Source organism: Canis lupus, chromosome 1 (assembly GCF_048164855.1).
Source record: "Canis lupus baileyi chromosome 1, mCanLup2.hap1, whole genome shotgun sequence".
Taxonomy (NCBI): Eukaryota; Metazoa; Chordata; class Mammalia; order Carnivora; family Canidae; genus Canis; species Canis lupus.
In genome coordinates this window covers 4,802,624-4,815,608 of record NC_132838.1, presented here as the reverse complement: position 1 = coordinate 4,815,608, position 12,985 = coordinate 4,802,624, and positions in this window count along the sequence as shown.

Below are 12,985 nucleotides of genomic sequence, written 5' to 3'. Positions count from 1 at the left end.
GGGGGGTCAGAGTGACAGCCCGCATAGAGAGGGCCTTCCTGCACGTGCTTCTCTGAATTTCTCAGCACCTTGCTAGTGGCCTTTCCCAAATTTCTCACTCTCCCTCTGTCTGTCTGGGAGAGAATGGTGGTAGAGCCTCGCTTCTTCTTTTACCAAAAACTTTCCCAAGAGGTGAAAGCGAACGAAGTTAATGTCTAATGTTTAGATGTTTGCATAGAATCATGTGCATGTTTTGAACTATGCAAACGGTTCCAGGGTCCGTGGGTCAAGGTAAGGGACTCTCCTCCTTGCTTTCAGCGCCCAGATTGAAAATCAGATCTCTCAATTCCCTTCCTAACTCAAAGGGGACACTACACACATGAGCAACTAGGAGAGACCTAAACCTGCACTGAGATCCATAGGGTAGCATGTAAATGTAGGCAATTTGTCTTTCCTTTTTTTTCTTTGGATTTTAGCTGCATTTTTTTTTCCTAAGAGAGAAAGAGGAAGAAAAAAAACCCCACCCCAACCCATTGTTGCAATCACCAGGGCCCCGCTCTGCCCCCCGCTAATGTGCTTCTGGAGGAGCAGTTTTTAAATGAGAAGTTACGGGTGCTGTTCTGATTGAAACAAACTAGTGTTGATTGCTGATCAGCCATCTGTAAAGGAGGCCACCTAGAAAGGATATGAGCTAATGAAAAAATGGGCCTGATTTGGGAGTGTGATGGGCTTCATGCCACCGGCCAGTGTGAGTGGCATGAGATTATAGCAGTGCTCGGAGAGGTAGATTGAGAATAAGTAACTTCTGTCTTAAAGATTAAATGGCGAATTTGCTATTAAATGTGAAAGACATAAAATGGAATTATGGCTCCGAGGATGCTAGCTGTGGCCATACACACGCACCCAGCAGACGGCACAGTGTCCTGTGCTCCTGCCGTCAACCACTCATCTTCCTGTTGTGGCTCAATTAATACTGATCCCCAAGTGCCAATTACAGACGCTGAGAGCGGAGTGGTGACCCTTTGCATGAGCCCGCACAGCACCTTCCGTGCTGGGGTGCTTCCCTTGGCTCTCCTCTCTCCGGTGACCTTCGGAACTGGTAAACGTTATTGATGAAGTCATTAGGTGTCCCAGAAAGCCAATTGATAATTCTCAGGGATGTCGATGCTTGCAGGGTGGGGTGTGAGGGGCTGCCTGGGGCCTGGAGACCCAGTCAGGGAGCTCACACTCTATTGAGAGCTGGAAATGTTGGGGCCCAGGCGCCTTGAAGCAGGGCCCATGGGGTCTCCCCTGCACGGTGGAAGGCTTAGGACTTGGGTGAAGGACCCCATGAAAAACTCTTGAAAGAACAGAACAAAAGGCCCACCATGCCCTGAGTTAGACGTAGAGCTGGGCCCGGCCTGCCCGGCTCTTCCCTCCGAGGCCCTCGTGTGCTGGGCCTGCTTGTGCACCAGTTGTAGGCCAAGTGTCCTCTGGTCTGCACACCCTGTATGTAAGTCTACGGGGGTGTGTCTGGAACTTTAGTCTTGTCTCTCTGATAGCTGCCAATTTTCTGCAATATCAGAAAATACAAAGGAGCCAATTCTAACATGTCTGGTTCTGCTTTTCAGCTCAATCCAGGCCCAAACCCCTGTCGTTGAATTGTGCCCCATTCCCTGATGCCCAGAGCCAAAGGCTCCACCGGTGATGGCTGTGACATGCTGCTGGGTCCCTCGTAGCTGGGCAGAGAGCCCCAGTGGCTCTTGGAGGTCAGACCTGAACAGCCTGGTTTCCCTGTCTTGTCCCACCTTGGATGGGGGCTGTATGCTGCCCAGCACCTGCTGAGGTGCGCTCTCCCCAGTCCTGTGTGGGGCTCGGGCTCACCTTCCCAGTCACCTAGATTCACTGCAGACCTTGGTCTATCTGCATTGACTGCAACCCACAGTCTGGCATCCTAGAGCTGTGCTGGCTTCCCAGGGCAACCTTGACACACTTGATGGATGAGCGAATGTGTGAGTGAGAGAGCCCGCTGCCGTTCCTTGTGACCTGTCCGAAGCCCATCCTGAGCCCCCAGCCTCTGGGCCCTGGATTCTGCTCTCAGGGAGCCAGTGTGTGCCTGCAGAGATGGGAAGTGGCACCTGGTATTTCAATCATGTCTGTGCTCCCGGGAGCACACAGGCCAGCTCGGAGGTGACGGGCTGTACCACGAGGCACTTTATTGTGTAAAGTCTCATGTTCTGCTATATTGCATCATTTTATATGCTTATGTGACTTAAGATTATAGGGCACAATCAATGAAATGAAACACGAGTAGTGAAATAAAGTGGATAGCACTATCTTTTAGATTGGATATGCATCATTAATCCCCCCCCCCCTTTAAAATTTGCCCTAGGAATTTACTGCACACAAAATCAAAGGACTAAAGCCACCAGCCTGTGTCCTTTCTGTAGTGTGGGGACTGCTGTCTGAAATCTTTCCTACCTGCCCCGGTGTGGCCTGGATCTGCCACCATGCCCCGCAGCATCGCGTTTGAGGCTCTCCTGACACGGCCTGGTGGCGATGCCAAATAGGATGATAGTTTTGTGATGACGACAGTGTCAACAGGGATCAGAGTGAGAGAACCAAGCTCATTTTCACTTTTGACCCAAGAAGGGACTCATTCCCAGATTTTCAGATGTGAAGAGCTCATGCACTAATTAGCACTGTCTCTTGCCCTCAGCATCAATTTTGAAAGTCACCAGTTCAAACTGAACATCCAGGAACTTGGCAATATAATCCAGAGGATATCCAAACAGATTTCAAATTAATCAGCTTATGCATCCAATTTGCCAGCTATAATAAGACTTTATATTTACATGACACTTTTTTTTCTATTATTGTGCTTACAGCTAATAATGCTGGAATAAATATTGATTAAATATAGTTCTGCACATAGCAAAGACACGACTCCCACCCTCAAGATGGAAATGTTTCAGGCTGGCTATCTCATTAATTCTCGAACGTCTCCATTAGGAAGCCACTGAGTGTGCTTGGGACTTCTCTACCACCTGGTGTTGGTTGTTAAAGAGGAAACAATCTCTTGCCCTTCAAACACTGGATTTGCTCCTCTTCCCTAAACTGTTCTCCCTTTGGGACTAGTTTCTACACTGCACCAGGTCTGGGCATCTTCTGTTTCCCTCTTTTGTTTTGGTTGCTGCATCGCACTGTGGTCCTGTTATGTCTAGGTGGTCCCCCTGCACCATGCTCTCCTGACGTGGCCTCATCCACATGCTTCCTGGCCTCTGTTTTGACTCTGTCTTGGGTCCTGGTGCCTGGCTGCCTTTTGTGCTGGCTGGTCGCTGGTGTCCTTCAGGACTCCTCTGTGACCTGAAGGTTCGTGTTCTAAGACTTTGCCTGAGGAACTCACCATGGCCCTGTGGAAGCTTCTAGGGTCCGATCACCCCTCTGTCTTAATCTCTGCCCCAGAGAGGAAGGGGCTCAGACCCTGGTTGGACTGATCCTCCTCCTTATAACGGGAACGTTTTTGCAGTGACACTTCTTACGAAGTTGTTTACGGTACCCTGTGAGAGATGATTGCACAGACTAGGCCTCCAGATCCTCTGAGCGGGGTCGTGATCTTACTATAGGGACATGAGGACATGGGGAGGCCTGGTAGGGGGGCTGTGATGATGCAGGGGAGGGGATGAGATGGCCAGACGAGGCTGGTGGCCATGATGGGAGACAGAGTAAAGGCTATGAGAAGATCCACAGTAAAGAGCTCTGTTCAACTTTGATTTCTTTTTTAAAGATTTTATTTATTTATTCATGAGAGACCCAGAGAGAATGGCAGAAACATAGCCAGAGGGAGAAGCAGGTTCCTTGCAGGGAGCCTGATGCGAGACTCAATCCCGGACCCTGGGATCACGACCTGAGGCAAAGGCAGACGCTCAACTGCTGAGCCACCCAGGTGTCCCTCAACTTTGATGTCCTCAGCAAGTTCTGTAAGTAGCCAGGCACAACCCTTGCTTTGTGCGCAACCTTCTCTGATGTCCCATGGCTCTGGTGTTTTACAGGACACAGCGGAAAAGACTCACTTTGCATGCATTTTTATAACATTTAAAGCAGAGAATTCTTACTTTTGATATGAGGACTTGCAGAATTGTTGCAAAGCATCCAATTGGAGTACGACCCTGTCCAGACAACAAAGTGCTTCCCTTGGAGGTGGGGGAGGGGGTGCTTGGCCCTGCCCTGCTCTGGCTGGTCCTGCCCTGATCTGATCCTGCCCTGCCCAGGCTCCAGCATAGCCTCAGGCCGGAAGATCTCTGCCTCAGCCCTGGAGTCTGGCTAACCAAGGCTGAGGCCTTACTCCCCATATCCAGTGGTGCTTTTGTCCCAGCTTTGGAGGTAGCTCCCTCACCTCGTTGGCAGGAGCCAAGGACCAGCCTGCTTTAACACCCCCACCCTGAGGCCCTGCACGCCCTATGTTCCTCTCCTCAGCTCTCTGGAGCACTGTCCTGGGGGGTGTTAATGGCTTTGGTCTTGGATCCAGACAGGCCTGGGTTCAAGTCTTTGGCAAGTAGCTGTGGACCACTAAGACCCATCCTCAGGTCTCCAACAAGCATGGTGATAGCCATGGCGTGAGGGCTGCTTGGATAGTTGTTGAATGTCCCAGGGTTTTGGTTTTCACTGAGGTTATTAATGGACTTGAATATTTTCCCAAGCCCATGATTCAGTGTGGGTGGAACACACGTTGCACTTTCTGGACATCGCTATGGTCATTTAGCGCGACGACAACCTTCTGGCAGAGAAACGGGTGTAGATGAGGCCATGGCACTGCTACCTGAGGGTTGGGTGAGCGGCGGCCTTGCACAGAAGGCACTTCCAGGAGGAACAGGGAGAAAGAACAGTGTCCTGCACGGCTCGGTGGCTAATGGAACTGCCACAGCTTCTTTGTGGTTGGGTCTGTTTGGAGTAGTTTTGAAAGCGAGGCTCTTTAATCATGACTTGTGTACACCTCTTGGGTAGGGTGTTTCATTTGTGCGTTCAGCCGTTTGCCGTCTGGGACTCTACTCATTATTCCATAAAACCCATTGTCAGTCAACAGCCATCAATCATGCAAAATTCACGAGTACCACAGATCTGTCAGGAAATCAAAAGACTGTTAGCGTTGTTGTGATTACCCATTCATGAGCCATTTTGACTGGAAACTTCGCAGACCTGCCCTCTTGCTGCAAAGAGGGGGGAAAGTTAAAATCAATCACTTAAACAATTTGTCAGCCAGGTCTAGTGCTCGCTGGGAGGAATCCACCTCTCCCACCACCACTGCCGGGGCTTTGGCCTCAGCCAACGAGTCTTTGCCTCTTCCGAGGACCAGAGCCCTAAGGTCAAAGGTCGGCAGGGACACCTGAACGTTGGGGACCTGGGGGCCGGCTCTGTTCACCCTGCCCGCACCCCTGGACCCACAGACTGCCGGAGAGAGGACGGGGGGAGGGAGGTGACACGCTTTCCTTGAGGGGCCTCCCTGCTTGCCCAGGTCAGCTTTTTTTTTTTTTTTTAAGATTTTATTTATATATTCACGAGAGACACAGAGATAGGCAGAGACACAGGCAGAGGGAGAAGCAGGCTCCCTGCAGGACTCGATCCCAGGACCCCGGGATCATAATCTGAGCCGAAGGCAGACAGACACTCAACCACAGAGCCCCCCAGGGGCCCCTGCCCATCAGGTCTGTCTGTGTGACAGGTGCACCTGCCGGCCGTGGGGCGCTGTGAGCGGGTGTGACCTGAGGGGTGCAGAGGGCCCCCCAGCTCCTCACAGGGCTCTGCCATTGCCTGAGCAACACTGCTAAGGGCACATCTGCTTTTCTGAGAATCACTCTGTGTGTCGTGCTTTCCCTTGTCTTTCTTTGAGTCAGGCCAACTCACAGAAATTCTGGAAGAGGAGCAGCTCTGGCCCAGGATCCTGGGACTGTCCTGAGGAGGGCTTCTGATGCTCAGGGTTGACAAACGTGCCAGGCTGGGTGGCTGGTCGGCACCCTGGGGCCACCTGGTATCATCTGAGGGCGCACAGGTGCGGCCCTCCAGCACGCAGAGGGAGTGGTGAGGTGTCGGGACCCCCAAACCATGTCCTCATGGGGGAGAGGCAGGTAGGGAGACAGAATGCTGAGCAAATGCAAAGCCGTCGGCCAACCAGCCAACAAATGGGGAGAATCTTCCAAGCGACCAAGAGGAAATGATGGGATTAGAAGGAAACACCATCGAATAAAATGAGCTCAGAAACAGCAAATGATTCTGATCACACGAGTCTCAAGCACTTTCTCTGGGAGGCCCCGGGGTTGGCCGCCGGCGTCTAGAAGCCCCCAACGATGTAGTCCCCGCATCACTGGGAGGAGCCTCGGCCCCGTGCAGCTGATCTCATCCATGCTTTGTCCTCCCGCCGCCCCTGGACACCTGCCACAGTTACCCGATATCTCAACCTGGGTGTCAGGTGGGGGTGTGAGCCCCTCCCCGGGCTGGCGCCCGCACCCTCGTGGCCCCTGCCCGCCCCGCCCAGCCCCGGCCCCGGCCCCCAGTGGCCTGCCCTGAGTACCGCAGCCAACTGTAGCTGGGCCTTGCGTGCACCTGCAGCTCGGGAGATGGCCATGTGCCAACCCACGGCTCCCGCCCGCAGTCGGCAATGAATCTCAGAGTGAGGGGGCATCCATGCCCTCGATACCTCCTGACCTGCCTAAAATGCCACTCCCGTCTGCCGACTCCTGGAAGCCACCCCTGGATACTTGTGTGTATTTTAAATTCGGGGAAACACACCAGAAGCTGCGGGGAAAAACACAATTTCTGGAACCTGAGTCTTGCATAGCAAGTGCAGCCAGGCTTGGAGGGAAGAAGAGATTGCTGCAAAGGGCCCTCTGTGGTCCGCCTGACCACATCTGTACCCAAACCGAGGCTGATGTGTCAAGGGCGGGCCAAGAGGAGTCCTGCAAGGCAGAGCATTTGGGGGTGCTGGCCCTGGATTCGGTATCTTCAGTAATCAACAGACGCTTTGCAGAAGCGACCCCATCCCAAGTCAGAAGGGAGGCGATTTAAAAATAAATTAATAAAATAGAAAGGGAGCTGGGTAGGGGGATGGGGTGACTGTGCAATGGGCATGAAGGAAGGCACGTGATGCAATGAGCACTGGGTGTTACCTGCACCTGATGAATCACTAAATTCTACCCCTGAAACTAGTAATAGTAAATTACTAGTAATACTAGTAATTTCGTGTTACCTAAATTGAATTTTAAAACAGGGTTTTTTTTTTTTTTAAAAGAAAAAAGTAAATTAATAAAATAAACTCAAAAGGCCCAGCAGCTAAATAAGAGGAAAATCCTGGGTGGGGTTGGAGCTCTATGACCATGAGCTACCGTCTGAGTCTTCTCCAGGATTCTAAGTACAGACCTTGGTGAAAATAGGAAGTCCTTGCCTGTGCCCTCTGTGTTGCTAAACTCTTGTCTCTGGAAATGGCAGGAACACCCAAAGCGGCCGGCCACACAGACGAGCCTCCAGGTCGTGGTTAGCTGACACCGTGAGCCACTTTCATACATTCAGGGGACACCAGGGCCTTGCTCTTTACTTTGGCAGCATTTGGGCTGGAAATAGTTTGGGTGCCAGTGCTACCAAGCCTGGATCCCATATCACCGTGTAACCTGGGGGAGCTGGGCACCCTGGCCTCATGTGCCGTTTGGGTCCAATTGTGGAGACATCGGGTTCACCCTTGATAAAGAACCAGAAATGTCATTTATAGTTTTCAAAGTGATGCATCCCTGTGGTTCTTGGCAGTGGATGACACAGACTTCCCTGAGCCTCGGGGGCCGGAGTCCTGCTTACTGTCACTTCTCCTCTGTCTTCTTGAGTATTCTCCTCTAGTGAATTAATTCATCAACCACCATTTTGGGTTTTTTTTTTGTATTGAAAAGCTCATTATTTCAGAGGAAGTGCTCTGTGGATGAAAAAAAACCAGTTATAATTAGATCTCTGGGATGGGAGAGGGCCTCTTGGTGTTAAAATTTTTTGTAATGTTAGTAGGAAGGGAAGAGAAATTCTCTCTCCTTCCCTGCATTAAAATCTGGAGATGCTGCTCAAGGAATCATGCTGAAAGACTCTCATGCTGAGTTGTGAATAAAGCCGGTGCTGCATCAAGTTTGAAGACTGCACTTTTAGGTAAGGGTTGCTATGTGACCAATGTGATTTTGTCTTCGTGGCTCGCTGTAGAAACTCCCCCAGGATGTCACCCACTGAAGGAGGCTGATGTGGGGTGCAGTGTGAGCTGCTGCTCACTGGTGCCCGGGTCAGTGCAGCCACCCTGACCCGTCTCCCACGTTACGCCAGCTGGGCTCTGGTGAGCAACACCAGGAGAGGAGTGGGGGAGAGCCTGGCAGCTGGCCTCCCCTGCCCGCATCCGACGGGATCTCGAAATGCGTTTGCAGAGAGAATTTAATGAACCGTTGATCGATCCGGAAGTGTCTGTGAATGGACCAGTGAGATCTCCTGCTCCCTTCTGGGTTAGATGATCCTGAGAAGGACACTGTGCATCATCGGTGAACCACACACTTTTCTTATTTAAAAATGAGTAGAACGAAACCTCACGCAGGACAGAGCAGTGTTTCTCAAACTAACGTGTCCTCAGTAACTAGCCACTTGCTCATCAGTTATATGGTTCGTGGGTCTAGAGTGGGGTCTGGGGCTCCCAGGAGATGCAGATGAGGCCGGGGCGGGGTGGACCACTCCCTGGGACAAGGTCCTCCAGGGGATGCAGGTTTGGTCCTTTCAGCTGCGCATCTCCAAGTGTGACTCCATGCGGCTCTCCCCTCGCAGGGCTGAGACGCTACCAGGGATTCTTTACAATTCAATTTTGGAATACGGTCTATGAATACCATGTGTTTCTGAATGCTTGACTTTTTTTTTAATCTTCGTGAAACTCCCTTTACATAAATACTATTTATGCTACTCATTTGCACAGAAAACCTGTGCAATAGATAATGCTGATGTAAATTCTATCTCAACCTCAAACAAATCCTTCAAAAATTCTTAATTTTTTAAAATTTTAATCCCATTCATTATAGGGGGTGTTGCAGTCAAAGATGTTTAGGTCCTGGGCAGCCCAGGTGGTTCAGTGGTTTAGCGCCTGCCTTCGGCCTGGGGCGTGATCCTGGAGACCTGGGGTCGAGTCCCACATGGAGCTCCCTGCATGGAGCCTGCTTCTCCCTCTGCCTGTGTCTCTTCCTGCATCTCTCTCTCTCTCTCTCTCTCTCTCTCTCTGTATAAATAAATATAAATAATGAATATTTATAGGAATGAATAAATAAATAACATATTTAAAAACAAAAGATGTTTAGGTCCTGAAAGGGCACATCCACGTAGACCTGGCAGGTACCCTGAGGTGGAGTCTTTTACAACTTGTAAGACTCCTCCTCTTCTCACACACCTTGGAAGATGGGGAATAGGGATGCAGTCTACTTGCATGGGGGAAAAATGTTTTTGTCTTATGTATTTCCATGGTGGTTTTAACTGAATTATCTCATGGTACTGTATTGTTTTAAAATAAAAAAGGGGAGAAAACCTAAATACTTTCTTTGGATTGCTTTATCTCTCCATCAGCAACCAAAATACTTGTAGACACACTTAGAATAAGTTATGTTGAACATTCTGCCCTTGATATACTAAAAAAAAAAACCAAACATTTATGGTGGTATGGTTAATATCTAAAAAGCCATACATATTTAATGTATGAGCTTGGAAATAACAACACACATGTGAAGCCACCACCACACCATGAATGCCATACACCTATCACCTCCAAAAAATTTCCTTTGCTCCTATTATTTTAATTTTTATGATAAGAACATTTAACATAAGATCTGCCTCTTAGCAAATTTTAAGTCCTTGACACAGAGTACTGTGACCTATAGATGCATTATGCTGTATAGCAGATTCATCTTGTATAACTAAAACTCTGTAACCTGGGACCAAGACCATCCTATTTCGTCTCCCCCAGCCTCTAGCAAACATGAGCCTCCTCGGCTTCAGAGTTTTGGATTCCTCGTATAAGTGTGATAATGCTGTAGTTTAAATACCAACTTAATTGCACTGAAACCAAAGAGCATGTCTTAGTGAGGCCGGGAGGGCTCAGTGACTCAAGTTGGATAGGAAGCCAAGTTCGCCTTCCCTGCTTCTCTCGTTCCTTCTTACTAAGTCTAGGAAGAACACAGAAATAACTGCATTAGAGCATATGGAAACGAATAATTTCTTTAGTATCTTGTGCCCCATAAACGCTGAAACAAGTGATGACTATTATTAATCATTTTGATATCATATAGGTCTACTCAAGTGAAAAGTTCACCTATGGTACACATGTATGACTCAACACTATGACAATCTACAAAAGGCAAAACTATGGAGACAGTGGTAAAAGGATCAGTGGTTGTCAGGGGTTGGGGGCAGGGGAGATGAACAGGCGGAGGACAGAGGGTTTATAGGGTAGTGAAACTACTCTGTGTGATACCATAATGGTGGATGTGTGCCATTACAAATTTGTCCAAACCCATAGAGTGTACGGCCCCAAGAGTGAGCCCTAATGCAAAGTGTGGACTTTGGGAGATAATGTGTCAATGTAGGTTCATCACTTTTAATAAATGGACCCCTCTGGTGGGGATGTCAGTAGCGGGAAGGCCATACATGCATGGGGACAGGGAGTGCATGGGAACTCTCTGTTCTTTCCTCTTGGTTTTGCTGTGAATCTAAAATTGCCTAAAGAAATACTCTTATAATAATAATAATAATAATAATAATAATAATAATAATTCACTGATGTAGCTTGTGTGGCTCTCATCTGGTGTGTGTGTGTATTTAAAAAAAAATCTCCCTGTTTCAGAGGTCAAGTGTTTGATCAAAGTTCTTTTATATAGAAGCTATTAGATATGGAAAGATAAAATCAGTAGGAGTTGGTTATCTACAATGTTCTGGAAACTGTAGCGAGTGTTTCTCAGGATGTAGTAGATACCCTGTAAGTTCCTAGTGAATGTCTTTGCTTATCTAGTAGATTCCCTTTTCAGGGAACTTGGTCCATGGAATCTTTCACTAGAGAAATCTTTCAGTGGTGTGAAAGACCAGTAAACAACTGGTGTGTGTGAACAGACCAGTAAACAACTAGCCGTGTGAGCAGATGGACCCAACTAAATGATGTACTGGAAGGGCAGGTGCTGGGCTGGGAATGCAGAGAAGAGAATCATGGTGGCCAGCAATACTTTGCATTATCTCCCAAAGTCCACACTTTGCATTAGGGCTCACTCTTGGGGCTGTACACTCTATGGGTTTGGACAAATTTGTAATGGCACACATCCACCATTATGGTATCACGCAGAGTAGTTTCTGGGGAGGAGGCACAGGACTGGAGAACCCTCATGAAGGCACTCGATAAGCAGAAGTTTATATGAATATCACATGGCAGGGTGGAAAATGTACTATTGGGTGCCTCTAGCAGGAGTATAACCTGTAATAGAAGTCCAGGAGTCATGTAACTGCCCCAAATTCTGGGTAGACAGTGTGGACTTTATTCTGTAGGCAAATGGGAGCCATTGATGTTCGTTGAGAAGGAAGTGCCTTCCTTCTTGTCCAGTAATGAGTGAGAAGTCACCAGCAAAGCAAAAATCATGTGCTTATTGCTGGGCTCAAGCTGCTAGCGATCTCAGCTCCTTTTTGTCAGTAAATGGGAAGAGCTGTTGGTCTAGAAATCAGTTCATTAATTCTACATACCCTCTGCGGTATCTTATTTTTCAACAAAATATTTCTGTGGAATCATTATAGCAGAACCAAGCTTACTGGGCAAATGCAGGGAGAATTCTGCTGCAGGTCAGCCTCTTCATAGACTGCTCAGTCGATGATACAGGAACTGGTTATTTATTTAAAGTACTCTCAGACTTACATCAAAGTCCCAGGAGGAGTGGTATAAAGTGTCCACGTACTCATTGCTCAGGGGCCCTTTCGGACGTCAACAACAGCCCCACTAGTGCTCGATGCAAGCTCACAAGTTGCATTCAGATGTCTGTCTCTCTAGGGTCCTATGACAGGCGACAGTCTCCTCAGCTTTCATGACCTGGATACTTCTGAAGATTATAGGCTACTTATTTTTGTAGGTCACCCCTCAGTTTGGATTTGTCTCATGTTTCTTCACCGTGAGACCCGAGCCATGCACCCTGGACAGGAATGTCACAGAAGTGATGAACTGTGTTCTCCCTGCCTCTTACCCAGCGGCACAGGTATAAGCGCATCCCATTGCTGCTGACTCCCCTCTGCCAAACTGTGTCACTAAAAAGTCACTTATGTCCTTCATTGTAATTACCAAGCCTTTTCTGGAGAGATACTTGGAGGATCTGTAAAGCCTTTCTTGACCCATGTTCATGCCTTATCTTTAGCACCCAATGATGGTTCTCACCGGAATTTATTAATGTGATGGTTGCCAAATGGTGATATTCTAATTACATCGTTGTGATCCCACATTTATTAGCTGGCTTTTTATTATTAAGAAGAGTTCTTTTCATCTTCCCATTTATTCATTTATTTATCCAGATGGTCACTTAGATTTATCCGCATGGTCACTATTTTATCCAATAGGATATCATCCATTTACAATTAATTTTGGCTTCCTAGTGATTCCAGGTTGGGGTAGTGGTAATACTCTAAAGCTCACTTCTATGTCCCTTTAACATATTCTGATCATTATTTGGGCAGCTTCTTTCCTCTGGCACAATAAATGATTCCAAGCTCATCTTGTTCTTTTCCTACTCTATCTGATATCAGCCATTTCTCCAAAGAAATTTCATTCTTTTTAGGGGAGAATTTCTTTAAAAAAAGAAGAACTAGCTGGTTAGCATAATCATTTCTAGGCAGAATGTTGCCCCTAGGTCCTCAAAGCTAGAAAATAAATGTATTTCTGAAAATATGAAAGCATATATGTAAAATATAGGCATATATACACCCACATTTCTGTCTTTCTATGTCTATGAATCCACCTGCCCAT